At 60.0% G+C, this 16,307-nt stretch overlaps 1 long non-coding RNA gene across 1 annotated transcript; it reads left to right on the forward strand.

Moving 5' to 3' along the window:
* Positions 1-3,366: 3,366 nt before the first annotated feature.
* LOC117981531 (uncharacterized) lies at positions 3,367-12,057 on the forward strand. The gene is made up of 4 exons (XR_004673112.3): positions 3,367-3,803; positions 3,892-3,987; positions 4,363-4,422; positions 11,927-12,057. It is a non-coding gene; the product is annotated as an uncharacterized LOC117981531 (long non-coding RNA).
* The last annotated feature ends 4,250 nt before the right edge of the window (positions 12,058-16,307 follow it).

Here is a 16,307-nt window from a genome sequence, read left to right on the forward strand (position 1 = left end):
GTGGAGGGCAACAGTGGAAGCCTGGGTCTTTCCCCCAAGTGGCTCCTGGGGCCTTGTAGGTGTGTGGAGGGGGCTGCGGTTGTGTAACGGGCCACCACCTGGGAGGCCCTCTCTGAGGCTGGCCTCCCCGTCCTGCAGTGGACACCCAGCCCAGGAGAGCCCCCACCCATCTTGCCGCCCTGCCAGGAGGAGGTGGCTCCCACCGGGCACCCACCAGGGGACAGGCATGACTGTGTATTTCTCCCTGAGTCCGTCTTTGTGAAGCTGGATCTGGCATCCAGCAGATGACCATTTCTCCATTTGTAAACAAGACAGGCCCCCCGCCTCCACTGCCCAGATTTGAGGCATCCGCACAGGTGCCTGTCCTGGAAGGCGGGCCCCTGCGTTAAATGCACCTCCCCTGTCCATTTCTGTCAATCCCTTCCTGGGCAGGTGCTTAGAGAAGATGGTGGGGATGAACAGGAGCCCACTCAGAGGCTCCCGGGGGTGGCTTCCTGGCCTTTTCCCCAACACCAGCCCTGGGATCGACACCCACCCCTGTGGGTCTGTCCACCAGGTTTGGCCCAGACCCTGTTGGGTGAGGGCAGGGAAGTGGTGGCCCCAGTGCCTGTCTAGTGGAGGCGAGACCAGGTGTATCCACGGCAGAGTCTGAGCCCAAAGGTCAGACCACAAGCTCCAGGGCAGGGGTGGCTGGGACAGAGCCTGCACAGGAAACCAACAGGCAGTCTGGTCCTCTGCCCTTTTCTGGTCTCAGATTCCTCTCTGCTTTCCTTCATTTCCCACACAGGCAAAGGTGGAGGGAGAGTGGAGCAGGGCAGGGCAGGAAAGACCTCTCTTCCAGGAGAAGGGCCCAGGTGACCCTGCCTAGGCACGCCCGCCAGCCCCAGTGCTGGGGATGGGAGGGGAGCTCCTGCCTGAAGGTCCGGGCCCCATCCCCTGCATCCCACTCCCTCTGGTCCTCAGCTCCCTGGTCAAAGGCTGCAGCCTGCTCATCTTCCCCTGGCCTCCTGCACCCCCACCCCAGGCGCCCTTCGCCAACCACACGGCCCTCCTCTCAACACACTGCAGGGCAGGTGCCCTCAGCCCTGTGCATCCCCAACCTCCCATAAGAAGGTAGCACCAATGCCTGGGGGTGCCACGCTCGTGCTCGGGCCATGGACTCGCCTGGCCAGCCCTCGGTTCTCTGCAGAGCCTGCATGGGCCCTCCAGGGACGCCAGCACCCAGACGCCACTGACAAGGGGCTTCCATGGGGGCTGCTGGCACCAGGACTGGGTTGCACTCACCAGCTGGGACGTGAGGGTGAAGGTGGCCTTAAGGGTGGGGGCATTCAATGGGTGATCACCCAGGACCCCTCGGCTCATCCTAAGTAAGCACTGTGGGTTTTTCCTGTTATCATGACTGGCCCTGTTCTTCTGGCTAACCCACAAGTTCCCAAGGGCAGGGACCCCTCCTGACCCCTCCTGGGGAATGTAAAGGTGGAAGATAGGTGAAGGCATGGCCGAAGGCTACCCTGGGAGAGAAGCAAGTGACCTCAAGGCGCCTGGAAATGGAATTGCAGACTGGAGTACTAGATGGAGGAGAAATTCCAGGGTGGGGGCTCCAGGACAGCGGCTGTCTAGGACAGGGATGGGAGCGTGCAGGGTGCTGGGGTGATGACCCTGACCCCAGCATTGAAGGAGAGCAAAGGCAGGGCAAGGAGCAGGGCCGTCTCTGGTACCCAAGGCCCCTCCGTGCCCAGAGGAGCAACACCAGGGCGCTATGAGGGCAGAGCTAATGGGGCCGAGGCAGGTCCATGAGAGGGGAGGGCGGGGCAGGCTAAGGGCCCCAGCCTGGCAGCCCCTGCGCTAGGGGAGCCCGAGGCAGCAGGAGGGCTGTGAGCCTAGGTGGGGAGAAGGCTGCTAGGGTGGAAGGTGAGAAGGCACTCTGGGGTCTCTGGTCCAAGCGTGCACATTTCATACCTACAAATATAAAACACACACATGTTCAAAACGTTACCTCACTGATGAGGGAACCAGTAAAATGTTACAACTGGAAAGCTCAAAGCACCCCACATATGTAGGGAAGAAGAAAGCTGAAATGAATTCCCAGGTGGGATGCAGAAGGGAGCTGCCACCGGGCCATAGCCAAACGCACACCCCGGGCTCTTGCACGGGCACTCCATGGGCAGGTGCAGTCACCGGATAATGGATTTTCTACCACGGTGGACGAGGAGAGATCTCCCAGTCAATGGAAGACAGGGGCCCCTTGACAGTGGATGGCCAGGACGCTAATGCCCTGTCTGGTCTGCCCAAGCTCTTTGGCCCTTCAACTCTGCCCGGCATGGAGACCGGCCTTGGCCACTGGGATGCCTGGGACATGGCGGGCATGGCAGCCCCTGGTGGGGTGCTCTGAACAGTGCACCTGGGGACAGAAGCAGGCTTGGGGACTGTGCACTGTCACTGGGCAGGCCCCGAGGCATCTGAGGCAGGAAGTCCCCTACGGACCCCTGGGCACCAGCATCCAACAGAGCCAGTGTCCGGTGTCCAGGACCCAAGCACCACTGGACACCCTGAACGAGGGTCCTCCAATGAGGCCTGACCCAGAGAGCCCCTGAGGGCCTGAGCCCCTCGTTGCCCTCTCGTGCTCAGGTGCAGGGGGGTGCTCTCTGAGCTGAAGGGTCATCCTCCAGGGTAGGGGGCTGCAAGCAGCTGGGGCCAAGCCCCTCCTGGTCCTTTGGCCTAACCCTGAGAAAGAGCGGGGTTCAGTGGAACAAAAAGGGCCCAGCCACCGTGGGGAGAGGACCCCAGGACCATTTTCCCGGACAGCCAGCTCTGGACTGTCCATCAGGGTGCCCAGGCCAACAGAGGCCCAAAGTGTGGGGCTGCGTGGACTCCTGCGTGCAGAGGATGCCTGAGGCACAGGGCAGGCCCCCAGGGTTTGGCGAGAGTTGGGCCTGACTGATCAGCTCCAGGCGGCGTTTGGCTGGATAGATAGGAATGCAGATTTTGCCTTCCTCCTGGAAGGACTCAGGCCGAGCAGCCTCCGCATCTTTAATTCAAGCTTTGGGGGCAGGGCAGCCACCTGCCAGGACTGCTGGGGAGACGGACCCAGGAGAGAGCCATGGCCAGAGCAGGAGGAGCCACCCCCAGGAGGTGGTTCAGGCTGCAGGCAGGAGGACTTGGCTGTCTCGGGACAGCCAAGGGAAGGACAGGCTGTCTCAGGACAGGCCTGCAGCAGGATCTGGGAGCTGGGGTGCCTACTATGGGGGAATGGAGACCAGGGGTACGGCGCAGCCGCAGAGACAGCTCCTCACTCAGCTCCTTGCCAGCCCCGAGGCTCAGTCACTATTTTTGATAGGATAAACATGGAGTTGGCCCTGGGCTCCGGAAGCCCAGTTGCCGGAAGAGGGGGTGGCCGACGCTGCCGCTGGCTCCCCCAAGTGACCTAGATGGAAGAGCGCCTCCTCTGCCTTTCTGCCACAGGCTGCCTCGGGCCTCACAGGCCTCCCAGCTGACCCTGCTCCAGAGTGCAGGGCCTCTGGGTCACCGGGCCACCTGCTCAAGAGGGGAGGAAGCTGGCTGGGGATGCCCGGGCTCCTCAGTGCACCAGGGGCACCCTGTACTTGGCCCTCCCCAGCAAGATCAAGATCAGCAAATGCAGCCCCCGCCCTCCTCCTCTGGGGTTCACCTGGACCCTAACCCAGCCCTGCACCCAGGAAGAAAGCTCAGCCCGGCTGGCTGGCGTCCCTGCCCCTCCCTCCTGCAGACTCGGACAGCACCACTGCCAGCCTGAGGTGGCCATGATGAAAAATGAAGAGAAAGAGGTGAAACTCATTTGAATCATGTATTTTATTTAACACGATATATCCACCCAATATATCCCAATATTTGACCCAACATTTCCCCACGCAGGAAGCATTCCAGCCTCTGGCTGGGCGCCATCAGTATGCTGTCAGGGCTGGAGTGGGGTCTGAGAGGGAAGCATGTCCCTGGAGCCCGCCTGGTGGGGTGAGGACCCTCTTTAGAGCCTCTCTCTGCAGACCATGCCTCTGGCCCTCAGAGCCCTCCCACCCCCAGCCTGCCCTGCCTGCCCCTTAGCCGCATTCCTAAGCTCCGCACCCCTGGCCAGGCGACGGGCAGTGTGGGGGCTGAGGAGGGAGGAGTGCGGCAGCCTCGGAAGCCCAGCCAGAGACTCTCCTCGCCACCCGCACGGCTCACTGGGACTCCGGGCATGGAGATCCCGGGTGGGGGTGGACAGGAGGCCGGTGGCAGGCGGGGGCTGCTGTCAGTGCGAGGATGCTCTGCTCCAGGCTGCGGCTGTGGCTTAGTGCCAACTCCACTCGGCCCCTGCCCCCATCCTCTCTCCCCTTTGCTTACCTGCAGGTGGCTTTGGTGACTTGACAATGGCCCAAGTGCTGCCATCGCAGAGATGGGGAAACTGAGGTAAGAGGAGGCGAAGCCGAGGGCCCTGCGGGGACCTGCATCCAGCATCTGTGGGGAGCCAGTTCCTGGTGTCACCGTGTGAATCTGACCACGTCATGGGCAGTAGCTCCGACCACCCCGTTTCACTGTGGGGAGGCGGAGGCCTGGCATGGGGAGGCTGTGTGGCCAGCTCCCTCCCGCAGAGGTCAAAGGGGAGGTCAAAGGGGAGGCAGCGGGGACACAGCCCAGACCATCGTGATGGAGGCAACCCAGCCAAAGATAACAGGAGCTGAGGCCCACAGCAGTGACAGCAGAGGGTGGTAGTGACAGGGCTGTGCCCTGAGTGGGGACGCTGGATGCAGGGCAGGGATGGGTGTCTGACAGCTCTCCCTCCTCTGGACCCTGTGATTCCAACTGCAAGACCGCAAGGACCCTTCCCAAGCACCCCCCTCTCCCGGCCAACAAACCTGCGCCCCTGCCCAGGCCTGAAACCCATCTATCAAGGATGCTGCAAGGACCTCAGCCCAGTTCCCATAGCAACGCCTGGATGGTGGGGGAGGGGAGAAGAATGGAAATGCAGAGACACCAAATAAAAAACAACAACCTCACAAAATGAGCAGTCAGGGAAAGAGCTGTGGAGGGATGTCCCTGGCCCAGGCTGAGGAGGCCCCAGCAGGCACAGCCCCCATCACCACTCATGTAAATAGCACTGGCGGGCGCCAGCCACTGCACAGGGCGGGAGACACAGAGGCCAAGGAGGCAGCCCCCAAGGCCGGCACACAAGGGGCCTAGGCAGGGCTGCCAGACTCCAACAGGGAGTCCCTGGCTAGTCCCGTGGGTCTCAGCTCTAGAGAGGGGAGCAGATAGGCAGCTCTGCCCACCTAGCACTCACCTGCCCCTCTCCACGGCCGTCCCACGGGAGGAGCTGATCACGTGGGACCTTATCTGACCCATGTGTCAGCCCCACATCAGCCCCAGGGGGAGACACCCTCACCTTCCTGTTCCACCAGTGAGGAGGTGAGGCTCAGAGGGGCCACACAGTCAGGTGAAGGGGAAGGGCCACAGCCAGGCGGGCCTGGGAATCTCCACCATGCAGGGACGCTGGGGAGTCCGGCCCAGAGCAGGCAGCGTGAGGTTGTACTGGTCCCCTGCTGCCACCAAGCAAGCAACCACAAATGCAGTGGCTCAGACAGCACGCCTTTCTTGTCTCACGATTCTGTGGGTCAGGAGCCCAGCCCTGGGGCTCACTGGGCTGAAATCGAGGTGTCCGCAGCCTGCGTTTCCCTGGGAGGTTTGAGGGGAGCGTCTTCTTGCAGCTGCGGCAGGTCCAGCGGTGGTCGCCTGGCAGCACCTGCCCTGCTTCATGTCCACACCCTCTCTGACGCACCTCCCTCTCCACGAATCCTGCGGTCACCCTGGGCCACACAGATGATCCAGGACAACCTCCACATGTCAAGGTCAGCTGAGGAGTAGCTCGAGTTCCCCGTGCCTGGGAGCCTAATGTGAGGATGCTGACATTTTGGAGGGGCATACTGCCTACCACAGGGCAGATGAGGGAGCTTCGCCAGGTGGAGGGTGAAGGGCTCTGCCACAGAGGAGACAGGCACAGCAGGAGACCGAGTCTGTCCTGGGGTGGCTGGGGGTGGGTGTGGGCATGTCGGGGTGGGGCCTCAGCCTCCTCCTGTGTCTGCAGTCTCGGGGAGACCGAGGATACATGCCCAGCTGTGAAGCAAGTGACGTGTCCAGGGCTGACTTCCTTGGGACTCACCTGGATGGGAGCAAGCATCAGTGGGGCTTCCTGGAGGAAGCAGCTCAGGCTCTACCTGCAGAGGGTGGAGGATTGGGCTGTAGGGGGAGACACTGGTCAGAGGAGGCTGTGCTGAGAAAAGCCGCTGGGGAGCCTGTCAGGGTCCCTTCTTGGGGCCTCAGGTGCTGGAGGAAGAGTGATTACAGGCTGCCACGGTGGAGGGAAGGGGCTGTTGGTGATGGACCTTGAAGGCCAAGCCAAGGGGAGCCAAAGGAGGCCTGGAAGAAGGGGGGTCCCCAGGTACCGGACGGCTCCCCAGGCAGACTTGAGTGGGGAAGCAGGGGAGTCCCTGGGTGCCAGACAGCTCCCCAGGCAGACTTGAGGGGGGCATATGGTTTGGCGGCCCCAGAATCCTGAGCAGGTCCCGGCCTCTGCTCTGCCAGCTGCCACTGCTGGGCAACCTCAGGCAGACCCTTCTTCCCGCCTCTGGCTGCAAAGCCTGCCTCACCCCAGGGCCCCTTCCCACAGGTGCCTCCCTCCACATCAGAAATGGCTTAGAATCCGCCACCCACGCCCCATCTGTCCTTGATAGGGAAGCTCTGGACAGCAGCGGATTTCCCTGCAGGTGCTGAAAGGGGCAAACCCCACTTAGGGGCTCCTTGCAGGCTCCAGGCTTCAAGGAGAGGCCAGGGTGCCCAGGCTTCCTTCCTACCATGGACAGGGCCCCAGGAGATGGAGGGGTCTGAGTGGACCACAAGCCTCTCGCTTCATCCGGGAATGAGGAGGAGGCCGGGCCACATGTCCAGGGAGAGCATGTGAACCGAGGAGGCTCCCGGACCACCACCCTCGTCCACCACGCCCACTCCCAGGGCGTAGGTCCCATCATCCCCAGGTCCCCTGAGTGTGGAGAGACATACTGACATTTTCCAGCAGGACTGCACCAGACACCACGGCAAAACAGGCAAGATAATTATGGGGGCTAAGAGAAGCTAAAAATAGCCTCCTTCACAGCCCAGACTCTTGGCAGGGAAGACACCAGACGAACTAGCAGGAGCCCGGGACCTGGGCCCCCAGGGAGGGGCAGCCTGCTGCGGCACCCCTCAACAGCTGTGCAGGAGGGGGACGCTGCCAGGGAGGGACAGGTGTGGGGCCGACACAGGGCCTCTGTCCTCAGGGAGCGTCAGGCAGCATCAAGACAGATGGGAAGAGTCAGGGATGCCCAAGGCACAGCAGTGACACCAGGGGTGGGGTGCAGGGAGGAGAGATAAGGGCAAGTCTTCAGAGGGTGAACAGGAGCTCACGGACAATGGCCATTCCCGGAAGAGGGGTGGAGCAGCTTCATGGGTTCCAGGGGGCCATCCAGAGGCAGGCAAGGTGGTGCCAGAGATCGCCTTGAGGGCCACCTGGCCCTCCCTTCAAACTGGAGGAATAGCTGGGAACCATCCGTAGGGCTCCCCCACCCCTGGTGGACACCCTGGGCTGAGTAACTGCTGTCTCTGAGGGCAGCCTTGGAGCAAGACGCCGCCCGTGGAGCATCCCGCAGCACTCTATAACTGACCCCAGGTCAAGGCTGTGTACCAGGTGGTGGCTCAGAGAAAGGACAGCAGCCAGATGGACCCCTATAACTGGCCGCAGGCCAAGGCTGTGTATGGGGTTGCAGCTCAGAGAAAGGACAGTGGCCGGACGGACCCTGCTCTTTCTGGCTGAGCCCCAGCTCCCAATGTGGCTCCTCCCGGCCCAACACTTTCCCTCAGGGTCAGAGCCAGGTGTCAGTGGGACCCAGCCATGGACATGGGAAGGGACTCAGGACCAGACGCTGGAGAAGGGGATACCCACCAGCCCCGGTTCTGTCCAGGGCTGAGCTGAGGAGGAGGCTGAGCTCAGAGGTCACTGAGGCAGGGCCTGTGCCTGAGGCCCAGGGCTCGGGGAAGAAGGTGGTCAGAGGGAGGACAGAGGTGGCAGTGGGAAACAGCAGTCAAGGCCAGGCCAGGGTGGGTGCCAGGCTGGCTAGGCTGGGGGCAAGGGATGAGGGTGGGGGACCAGGGGAACCCACCCAATCCTCCCTGGGAGCTTTGCTTTTAAGGGATTCTGGAGGGACCAGAGGGGGCTAGGGAGAGTGGGAAGGGGGCAGAGGGAGAGGCAGGGCTGGGGGGAAAGGGGAGACAGCAGCAGCCCAGGAGGGAGATCCTCGCCCCAGCGGTGGGGCAGGGGAGGGCAGAGCCGGGAGGCCTGACAGCTGGAAATGTGGGCTTTACCCAGAGGTGGTGGCTGGCTGCAGAGGGGCGCGGGCCCAGGAGCTCCTCAGTCATCAATTTTAGCTTTTAAAGATGTTTTTATTCCAGGAGGGAGGTTTCCAGGAAACAAGCAAACAGAAAACAAACACAAAGGTGCCCCCAGTGGAATGTTGCGTGGGATGGAGCCCTGCACAGAGGACGGTGAGGAGGGTGAGAGAAAGGGATGACCTGAAATTCCAGGAGAATCGAGGTGCTCTGTCGGAAAGGAGCACGATCAGAGTCCCCTGCCGTGGAAAGTATTCCACCCTGGTGTAATTTCTTTCTTTTTTTTTTTTTTTAAATTTGAGACAGGGTCTCATTCCTGTTGCTCAGGCTGGAGTGCAGTGGTGAGAACAGGGCTTACTACAGCCTCAACTTCCCAGGCTCAGGTGATTCTCCTGCCTCAGCCTCCCAAGTAGTGTAGCTGGGACTACAGGTGCACGCCACCATACCTGGCTAATTTTATTTTGTATTTTTGTAGAGATGGGGTCTCACCATGTTGCCCAGGCTGGTCTCAAACTCCTGGGCTCAAGCAATCCTCCGGCATCAGCCTCAGCCTCCAACAGTGCTGGGATGGCAGGCGTGAGCCACCACACCCGACCTTTTTATATATATTTACTTTTTGTAGAGACAGGGTCTCACTATGTTGCCCAGGCTGGTCTCGAACTCCTGGCTTCAAGCCATCCTTCCACCTCAGCCTCCCTAAGTGCTGGGATTGCAGGCGTGAGCCACTGTGCCCAGCTGGTGGTGATAAGTGAGCACTGAATATTAACTTAGCCCCATGGTGGCCTTGGGAAGAGGCAGGGTGGGGAGGAAGAGCAGTCAGGGTAGGGGACAGTGTGAGGCTGGCACACCCCAGCTGCTCCCATGGCAATTACAGAAATAGAGGAGCTTGGCCCAGTGGCCTTGTGGGGTGGCCAGACCCTTAGGAGATGGGGACGGGCAGGACCAGGACCCCCAGGACAGCTGCTTTGGACTTTCTCAGTTGAAGTGCCCAGGATGTCAGAGTCGGCGTACAGTAGAGGGTGGGCCGTGGCCCGGAGATAAGAGCAAGGCTGGAGGGTGGGGGCACAAGGTCCTGGGGAGAGCCAACCCTGGTGTTCCAACGCAGGTTCCCAGCACAGCTTCTGGGAAGGGCACTCGGCAGCACCCGTGGTCTGGCTTCTGCCCCCCCCCCCCGGACCTAGTTGCTCTCACCAGGGTCCCCATGAGGTGGCCAGGGTCAGCACTGGCTCATCTGTGGTCATCTGGGCCAGTATTGGAGTGGGTAAAGACAGACTGCCAACCTGGGCGGGCAGAGCGATGCCCACTTAGGGCTACACAGAAGGGAGAGGACCCTTGAGGATGGGGCTGAGAAAGGACACCTTACTGCCCGCTGCCCACCAAGGGCCCACAGCACAGCCCAGGCACACACAGACAGGCCGAGGAGGCAATCTTGTTCACGCTGGTAATTTTCTGCCTCTCCTGGGCCTCAGTTTCCCCACTCATACCAGGAGTGCCACTGCAGCCCCAAGGCCCATCCCAGAGAGAGGTGGTGGTCGAGGGAGGGCCGGGGAACCTGTCCCGTGGCTGCTGCATCTGGGCACCCCATAGCCGGAGCTGGGTGGGATGCTGGCCTCATTCCTGGAAGAAATGGACTATTGTATGTCACCTGCTACCTACAAAAGTAGGGTGCCAGCTGGGATCCCTGCAAATGTGTGTATGGGGAGTCCCCAGGAGTGCTGGGAGGAAGCTTCACCATCCTGCCCGTGTCTGTAATTAGGGGTGAGGGTCACTGCGTTGCCAGGGCCAGGAGACAGTGACTGATTGGAGCAGGGGCCATGCGTGGCCAATGGGAGGCTCCATGGGTGGCCAGGGCTAGGCATCCGTGAGACTGGGAAGCAGATTGCTTCTGGATAGGAGCCCTACCTTCACCCCAGGTCAGGCAAAGGAACAAAGGAACCACCTTCTCTCTGACCCTCAACAGAACAGAGCTGTGGCAAATTCAGTGGCCCCCTTCCCATCGCCCAAAACCAGGAAGAAACCTTTAGACAAGGAACCTTGTCTAAAAGGAGGTGGCCCAGAAGTAGAATAAACACAGGGCTTGGAGTCGGACACAGGAGGGTTCGACAATACCCATTCAAAGTCATCATCGCAAGCCTCTCCTGGGCACCAGGCATGGGGAGAGGGAGTCTGGCTGGTTCCATGGCAATTGTGGGCAGGTCCCTTGCACCATTCAAGCCTGTTTTCATATCTGAAACATGGGGCTGTGGGCGGGGGCCACAGCATAAGGGAGCATTGTTGTAAGGGGTGCCCTGTCATAGGGGAGCCTCTTCATATGGGGAACCCCAGCAGGTTCATATACGTGTGTCTTAGTCTGTTCTCTGCTGCTATAACAATACCACACACCAGATAATTTATAAAGAAAAGTTTCTTCGGCTCATGGTTCTGGAGGCTGCAAAGTCTAGCAGCATGGCGCCAGCATCTGGTGTGGCCCTGCTTGCTGTGTTCTTCCATGGCAGAAAGCGGGAGGGCAAGAGAGCGCACACAAGACAGCTCACTTTTATAACAAAGCCACTCCCACGATAACTCACGCACTCCTGAGATAGCAACATTAATCCATCCATGAGAGCAGAGCCCTCATGACCTAGTCACCCCTCACAGGTCCCACCTCTCAACACTGCCACAAGGCAATTATTAAATTCCAAAATGAGTTTTGGTGGGGACATTTAAACCATAGCATTCCACCTAGGGCCCCCAAAACTCCCGTTCTTCTCACATACAAAATGCTCTCATTCCATCCCAATAGCCCCAAAGTCCTAACACATTCCCACATCAACTCAAAAGTCCAAAGTCCAGTCTTTGGACAGGATTCTTTTGGGAAGGGAGTGTGTAGGCACAGGTGCTCAGCACTCCAACAGCACTGAAATAGCAGAGTCAGCACCTGCCCTCCCTGTCACCTCCCCCTCCCAACCCCACCACCTGGGGGTGGCTCTATGGGGAGGGGCTGTGAACACCCAGCCTGCATCCCCACAAAGAACCACCCTCAGCCACCCCTCCACTGAGAGATGGCCACCTCAAGACTCAGGTGCCCTTGTGGGAGGGACCTGGACTGGGAGCAGGGCCACTGGGGCAGGCCCTGGAGTGTGTCTGTCCTCTGGAGGAGAGCACGGCCCTCTGGACCTCACAGACTTTATGGGGAAGGGCAAGGTGGGAGCAGGGCTGGGGTGGGGAGCCCAGGACCAGGCTGCACTGAGCCCCGACATGCCTTCTAATGTCACCTGGCATGAGCCTCCTGATTCCCACCTCGACCCTGGGACCTCAGCCCCACGGGAACCAAGGCAGAAAGGGAAGGGTTCCTTGGCCCCTGGATGCCTGGCGTTTCTTTGTTGAACTTCCTCTTCCTCCTTATGAAGGGCCTTTCACCCCTTGTCCACCCTCTTCACTCCTTCCTCACCCAACAGCCACAGGAGTCACGCAGCTTTGACCTGTCTCACCTGCCCCTGTCCTGTTGTTCCTCCCCCAGCTCCGCCCAGAGAGATGGAGACAGAGGGCCAAAGAGCAGGAGATCGCTGGACACTCGCCGAAGAGCGGGAGATCACTGGACACTCGCCGAAGAGCGGGAGATCCCTGGACACTCGCCGTTGGCATCATGAGGGGCACTCCATGGCTTCCAATTGGCCAAATTCTTTTCAGTGTTAAAATGCTGTAAAATATAAAACGTATGTAATTTCTTGACAAAAATAATAATATTTCAGGTTTGATTCTTTATTAAGTTTCTGTACTAACTTGAACTCTCCCTGGAGTTAAAAGGCCCTTGCCAACTAGAAAAGAGCCCTGACACCTGGGAGGCTGGGAACAGCCCACAGGACTGCGCCACCCTCACTTCCGACACCAACTATAGAAGCCCAGGCTCCTGGCGGCCACCTCAGATGTGATTCTCTAGGAGGGCCCCACTGCCCCTGGAAGCCATTATATCCGTGACTGTGGATTCCTACTGGGAAAAGATGTAGATTAAAATCAGCCTGGCGGGAGGATCCCTTGAGCCCAAGAGTTCAAGACTAGCCTGGGAAACATGGCAAGACACCATCTCAGAAAGAAAAGAAAAGGGAAGGGGAGGGGAGTGGAGGGGAGGGGAGGAGAGGGGAGGGGAAGGGAGGGAAGGGTGGGGAAGTGAAGGGAGGGGGGGGAAGGGTGGGGAAGTGAAGGGAAGGGAGGGGAAGTGAAGGGAAGGGAGGGGAAGGGAAGGGAAGGGAGGGGAAGGGAGGGGAGGGGAGTGGAGGGTGGCAGACAGGGGAGTGGAGGGAGGGGAGGGAGGGGAGTGGAGGGCAGGTGGGAAGGGAGGGGAGGGAGAAGTTAGCCGGTTGTGGTGGTGCATGCCTGTGGTCCCAGCTACTTGCAAGGCTGATGTGGGTGGATGGCATGAACTGGGAGGTCGAGGCTGCAGTGAGCTGTGACTGTAGCCCTGTACTGCAGCCTGAGTGACAGAGAGAGACCCTGTTTCAAAAAATATAAAAAATAAAACCAGAATGGAAAGAGGTGCCTGGGACAGAGCCCAGGAGGGTCCAGACACAGAGCTCCGGGTTGTCCTCCCCTGGGGTCATGGACAGAGCTAGGCCCCGCCCCTCCCTTCGTGATGTGGGTCAAGGCACATGGAACATCAACAACCAAGGTAGCTCCTGCCTTGGGGTTTGTCTCGTGGTCCTGGTTGGCGCCCACATGGCTGAGCCGTCTCCAGCCCTTCTGGAGGCAGAGCTGATGCCACATAGCCCAAAGCCTCCACTGAAGTCACATAGGACCATAGGTGTGGCCTGAGGCCGCAGGTGGACTAGGACATTCTTACCAGGTCGGACTTTCAGGGCCTAGTGGTGACCTCCCAGGAGCCCAGGGGAGAGGCCAGGCCATCTTTGGCCGAGGTCACACTCTGCACACACACCACCATAAACAATTTCCAGTGTGGCTTCTGTTCACTGGTTGCCCATCTAGATCCTTCCTCCCTCCTTCCCAAACGCATTTCGGCTTCTGTCCACTGGTTGCCCACCTAGATCCTTCCTTCCTCCTTCCCATATGCGTCCAGGCTTTTGGGACTGGGCAGGGCAGAGGCAACATGGGGCCGTGGTGTTCCTGGGCTCAGCTTTACAATCGTGGCATACCCCTGGCCGTCTCTTGCCCCTTCTGGGTAGCAGCCTGGAGTGTCAAGAAATCCAGAAGCTCTGGAATGAACAGGTGCACCCAGCCGCCAGCTGCATGCTTCCCTGACAGGAGACTGCCCCCCACATTTGCAGGGCCTCTGTTATATCAACCTTGCTTTATACTGACTCACACACTCTCCCAAGTCCATCACTTTCCCTGCAACCCCCAGTGGCACCACCAGCCCTCAACAGTGACCCTGCTGGGACTGAGAGACTTAAACTCGGTTGAGCCTTGAAGGCAACAGAGGGGCCCAGGTGTCTGCCCTCTCCCCCATACACCAGCTCCGTGAGACCGGCGGGATTTTATGGAAAGGCGCTTGCCCCTATGGGGATCTGACCCGGGCTCCCTGGCTCAGAGGCCTCCCACCAAACTGGGTCTGCGGGAAGAACCTCTAGGGGCTTCCTGGGTGTTCCTACCCCCAGACTCAATTCTTTTCCCCAAACTGAGGCAAGCAAGGACCGTCTCTGTGCCTCAGTTTCCCCACGCTACAGTGAAGGGGTGAGACTGAGTGGTCTGTGATAACTAGATGGGCAGGAGCAGTGAGGGGTGGAGAGGGGCCGATGGCAGGGAACACCCTGTTCTGGGACCTGTTCTTCAGGCTGAGAGACAGCTGCACAGGGTCTGGGCCCCTCTGCCCCCGACCACCCACCCCTCCAGCCTCCGGCCTCTTTCCTTGGGAACAGAGTGACACAGCTGCACCTCCAGTTAACTGAAGAGTTCCGATGGCCTGTTCCACAATTACAGGGAGTAACTTTTTACTAAAAGGGAAAAGCATCAACAGCTTCCAGCTTTTCATGTGAGAAGTAGTACTTCCAAGACAAATGACTGCTTTCAGGCAGCACCGTGGTGCCCAGCTTCCTGTTCCTGCCAATTTCCTCTCCCGTTCTTCCAGCGGCTTTGTTATTTAAAAGAAATGCAAGGGAAGAGTGGGGCGGAGGCGGCCCTTTCACCGTGAAGAGCCCTGCTCAGCGCCCTGCGCCATGGGTGACGACATTTCCTGGCAGCAGGTGGCTCTCTCTGCTTAGTCTCCTCTTGTTTCCTGCTCTCCCAGGGCCCCTCGCTGCTGCAGGAGCAGTGAGCTCAGTGCCAGAACCCTGCAGGTGCAATGCACCCGGCCTCCCAGCAGGGCTCAGCTGACACCACCCACCAGCTGACCCCGCAGCTTGGCCCAGGATCCCCAGGAGCAGGGCAACCCCACCAGAGGGGTGGGAAACTTCCGGCAGCAAATGACCATGATGGTTGTGAGGGTCAACCTTGCCGGGGTACTGCTCTCAGTCACTCAATCAAATCTTAACAGAGGTGTTGTGCCGAAGGTCTGTCGTAGGTGCTTTCAGGAAGAGCATCCTTGGGAACCTGGGTGGCCTGGTTGAGTCCCTTGAAAGGCCATAAAAGCAGAGCTGAGGCTTCCCAGATGCAGACGAAATAACACCCTCACGTGCCTGCTTCAGCCCCTTCCCCAAGGTTCTGGCCTGCCCTGTAGATTTTGGACTGGCTCAGCAGCCCCTACGTTGAGTAAAACAATTCCTTGCAATGAATTTCCTGTCTCCTATCAGTCCTGTTTCTCATTGAACACTGATGGGTAGGGGCTGATCCCTAACCCAGGCCATCTCTTTTTTCCCCTCAGAATCCAGTGCCCCCCCAAAGGCAGAGGAGGCTGACCTCCCGCAGCCCCTCAGAATCCAGTGTCCCCACAAAGGCAGGGGAGGCTGACCTCCCGCAGCCCCTCGAAATCCAGAGTCCCCCCAAAGGCAGGGGAGGCTGACGTCCCGCAACCCCTCGGAATCGTGTCCCCAAAAAGGCGGGGGAGGCTGACCTCCTGCAGCCCCTCCGAATCCAGTGTCCCCACAAAGGCAGGGGAGGCTGACCTCCCGCAGCCCCTCAGAATCCAGTGTCTCCACAAAGGCGGGGGAGGCTGACCTCCCACAGCCCCCCAAAATCCAGTGTCCCCCCAAAGGCAGGGGAGGCTGACCTCCCGCAGCCCCTCAGAATCCAGTGTCTCCACAAAGGCGGGGGAGGCTGACCTCCCACAGCCCCCCAAAATCCAGTGTCCCCACAAAGGCAGGGGAGGCTGACGTCCCACAGCCCCTCGAAATCCAGTGTCCTCACAAAGGCGGGGGAGGCTGACCTCCCGCAGCCCCTCGGAATCCAGTGCCCCCACAAAGGCAGGGGAGGCTGACGTCCCGCAGCCCCTCGGAATCCAGTGCCCCCACAAAGTCAGGGGAGACTGACCTTCCGCAGCCCCTCAGAATCCAGTGTCCCCACAAAGTCAGGGGAGACTGACCTTCCGCAGCCCCTCGGAATCCAGTGTCCCCACAAAGTCAGGGGAGATTGACCTCCCGCAGCCCCTCGGAATCCAACGTCCCCACAAACGCAGGGGAGGCTGACGTCCCGCAGCCCCTCGGAATCCAGTGTCCCCACAAAGTCAGGGGAGACTGACCTTCCGCAGCCCCTCGGAATCCAGTGTCCCCACAAACGCAGGGGAGGCTGACGTCCCGCAGCCCCTCGGAATCCAGTGTCCCCACAAAGTCAGGGGAGACTGACCTCCCGCAGCCCCTCAGAATCCAGTGTCCCCACAAAGGCAGGGGAGGCTGACCTCCCGCAGCCCCTCGGAATCCAATGTCCCCACAAAGGCAGGGGAGGCTGACCTCCCGCAGCCCCTCAGAATCCAGTGTCCCCACAAACGCGGGGGAGGCTGACCTCCCGCAGCCCCTCAG

Source organism: Pan paniscus, chromosome 7 (assembly GCF_029289425.2).
Source record: "Pan paniscus chromosome 7, NHGRI_mPanPan1-v2.0_pri, whole genome shotgun sequence".
Classification (NCBI taxonomy): Eukaryota; Metazoa; Chordata; class Mammalia; order Primates; family Hominidae; genus Pan; species Pan paniscus.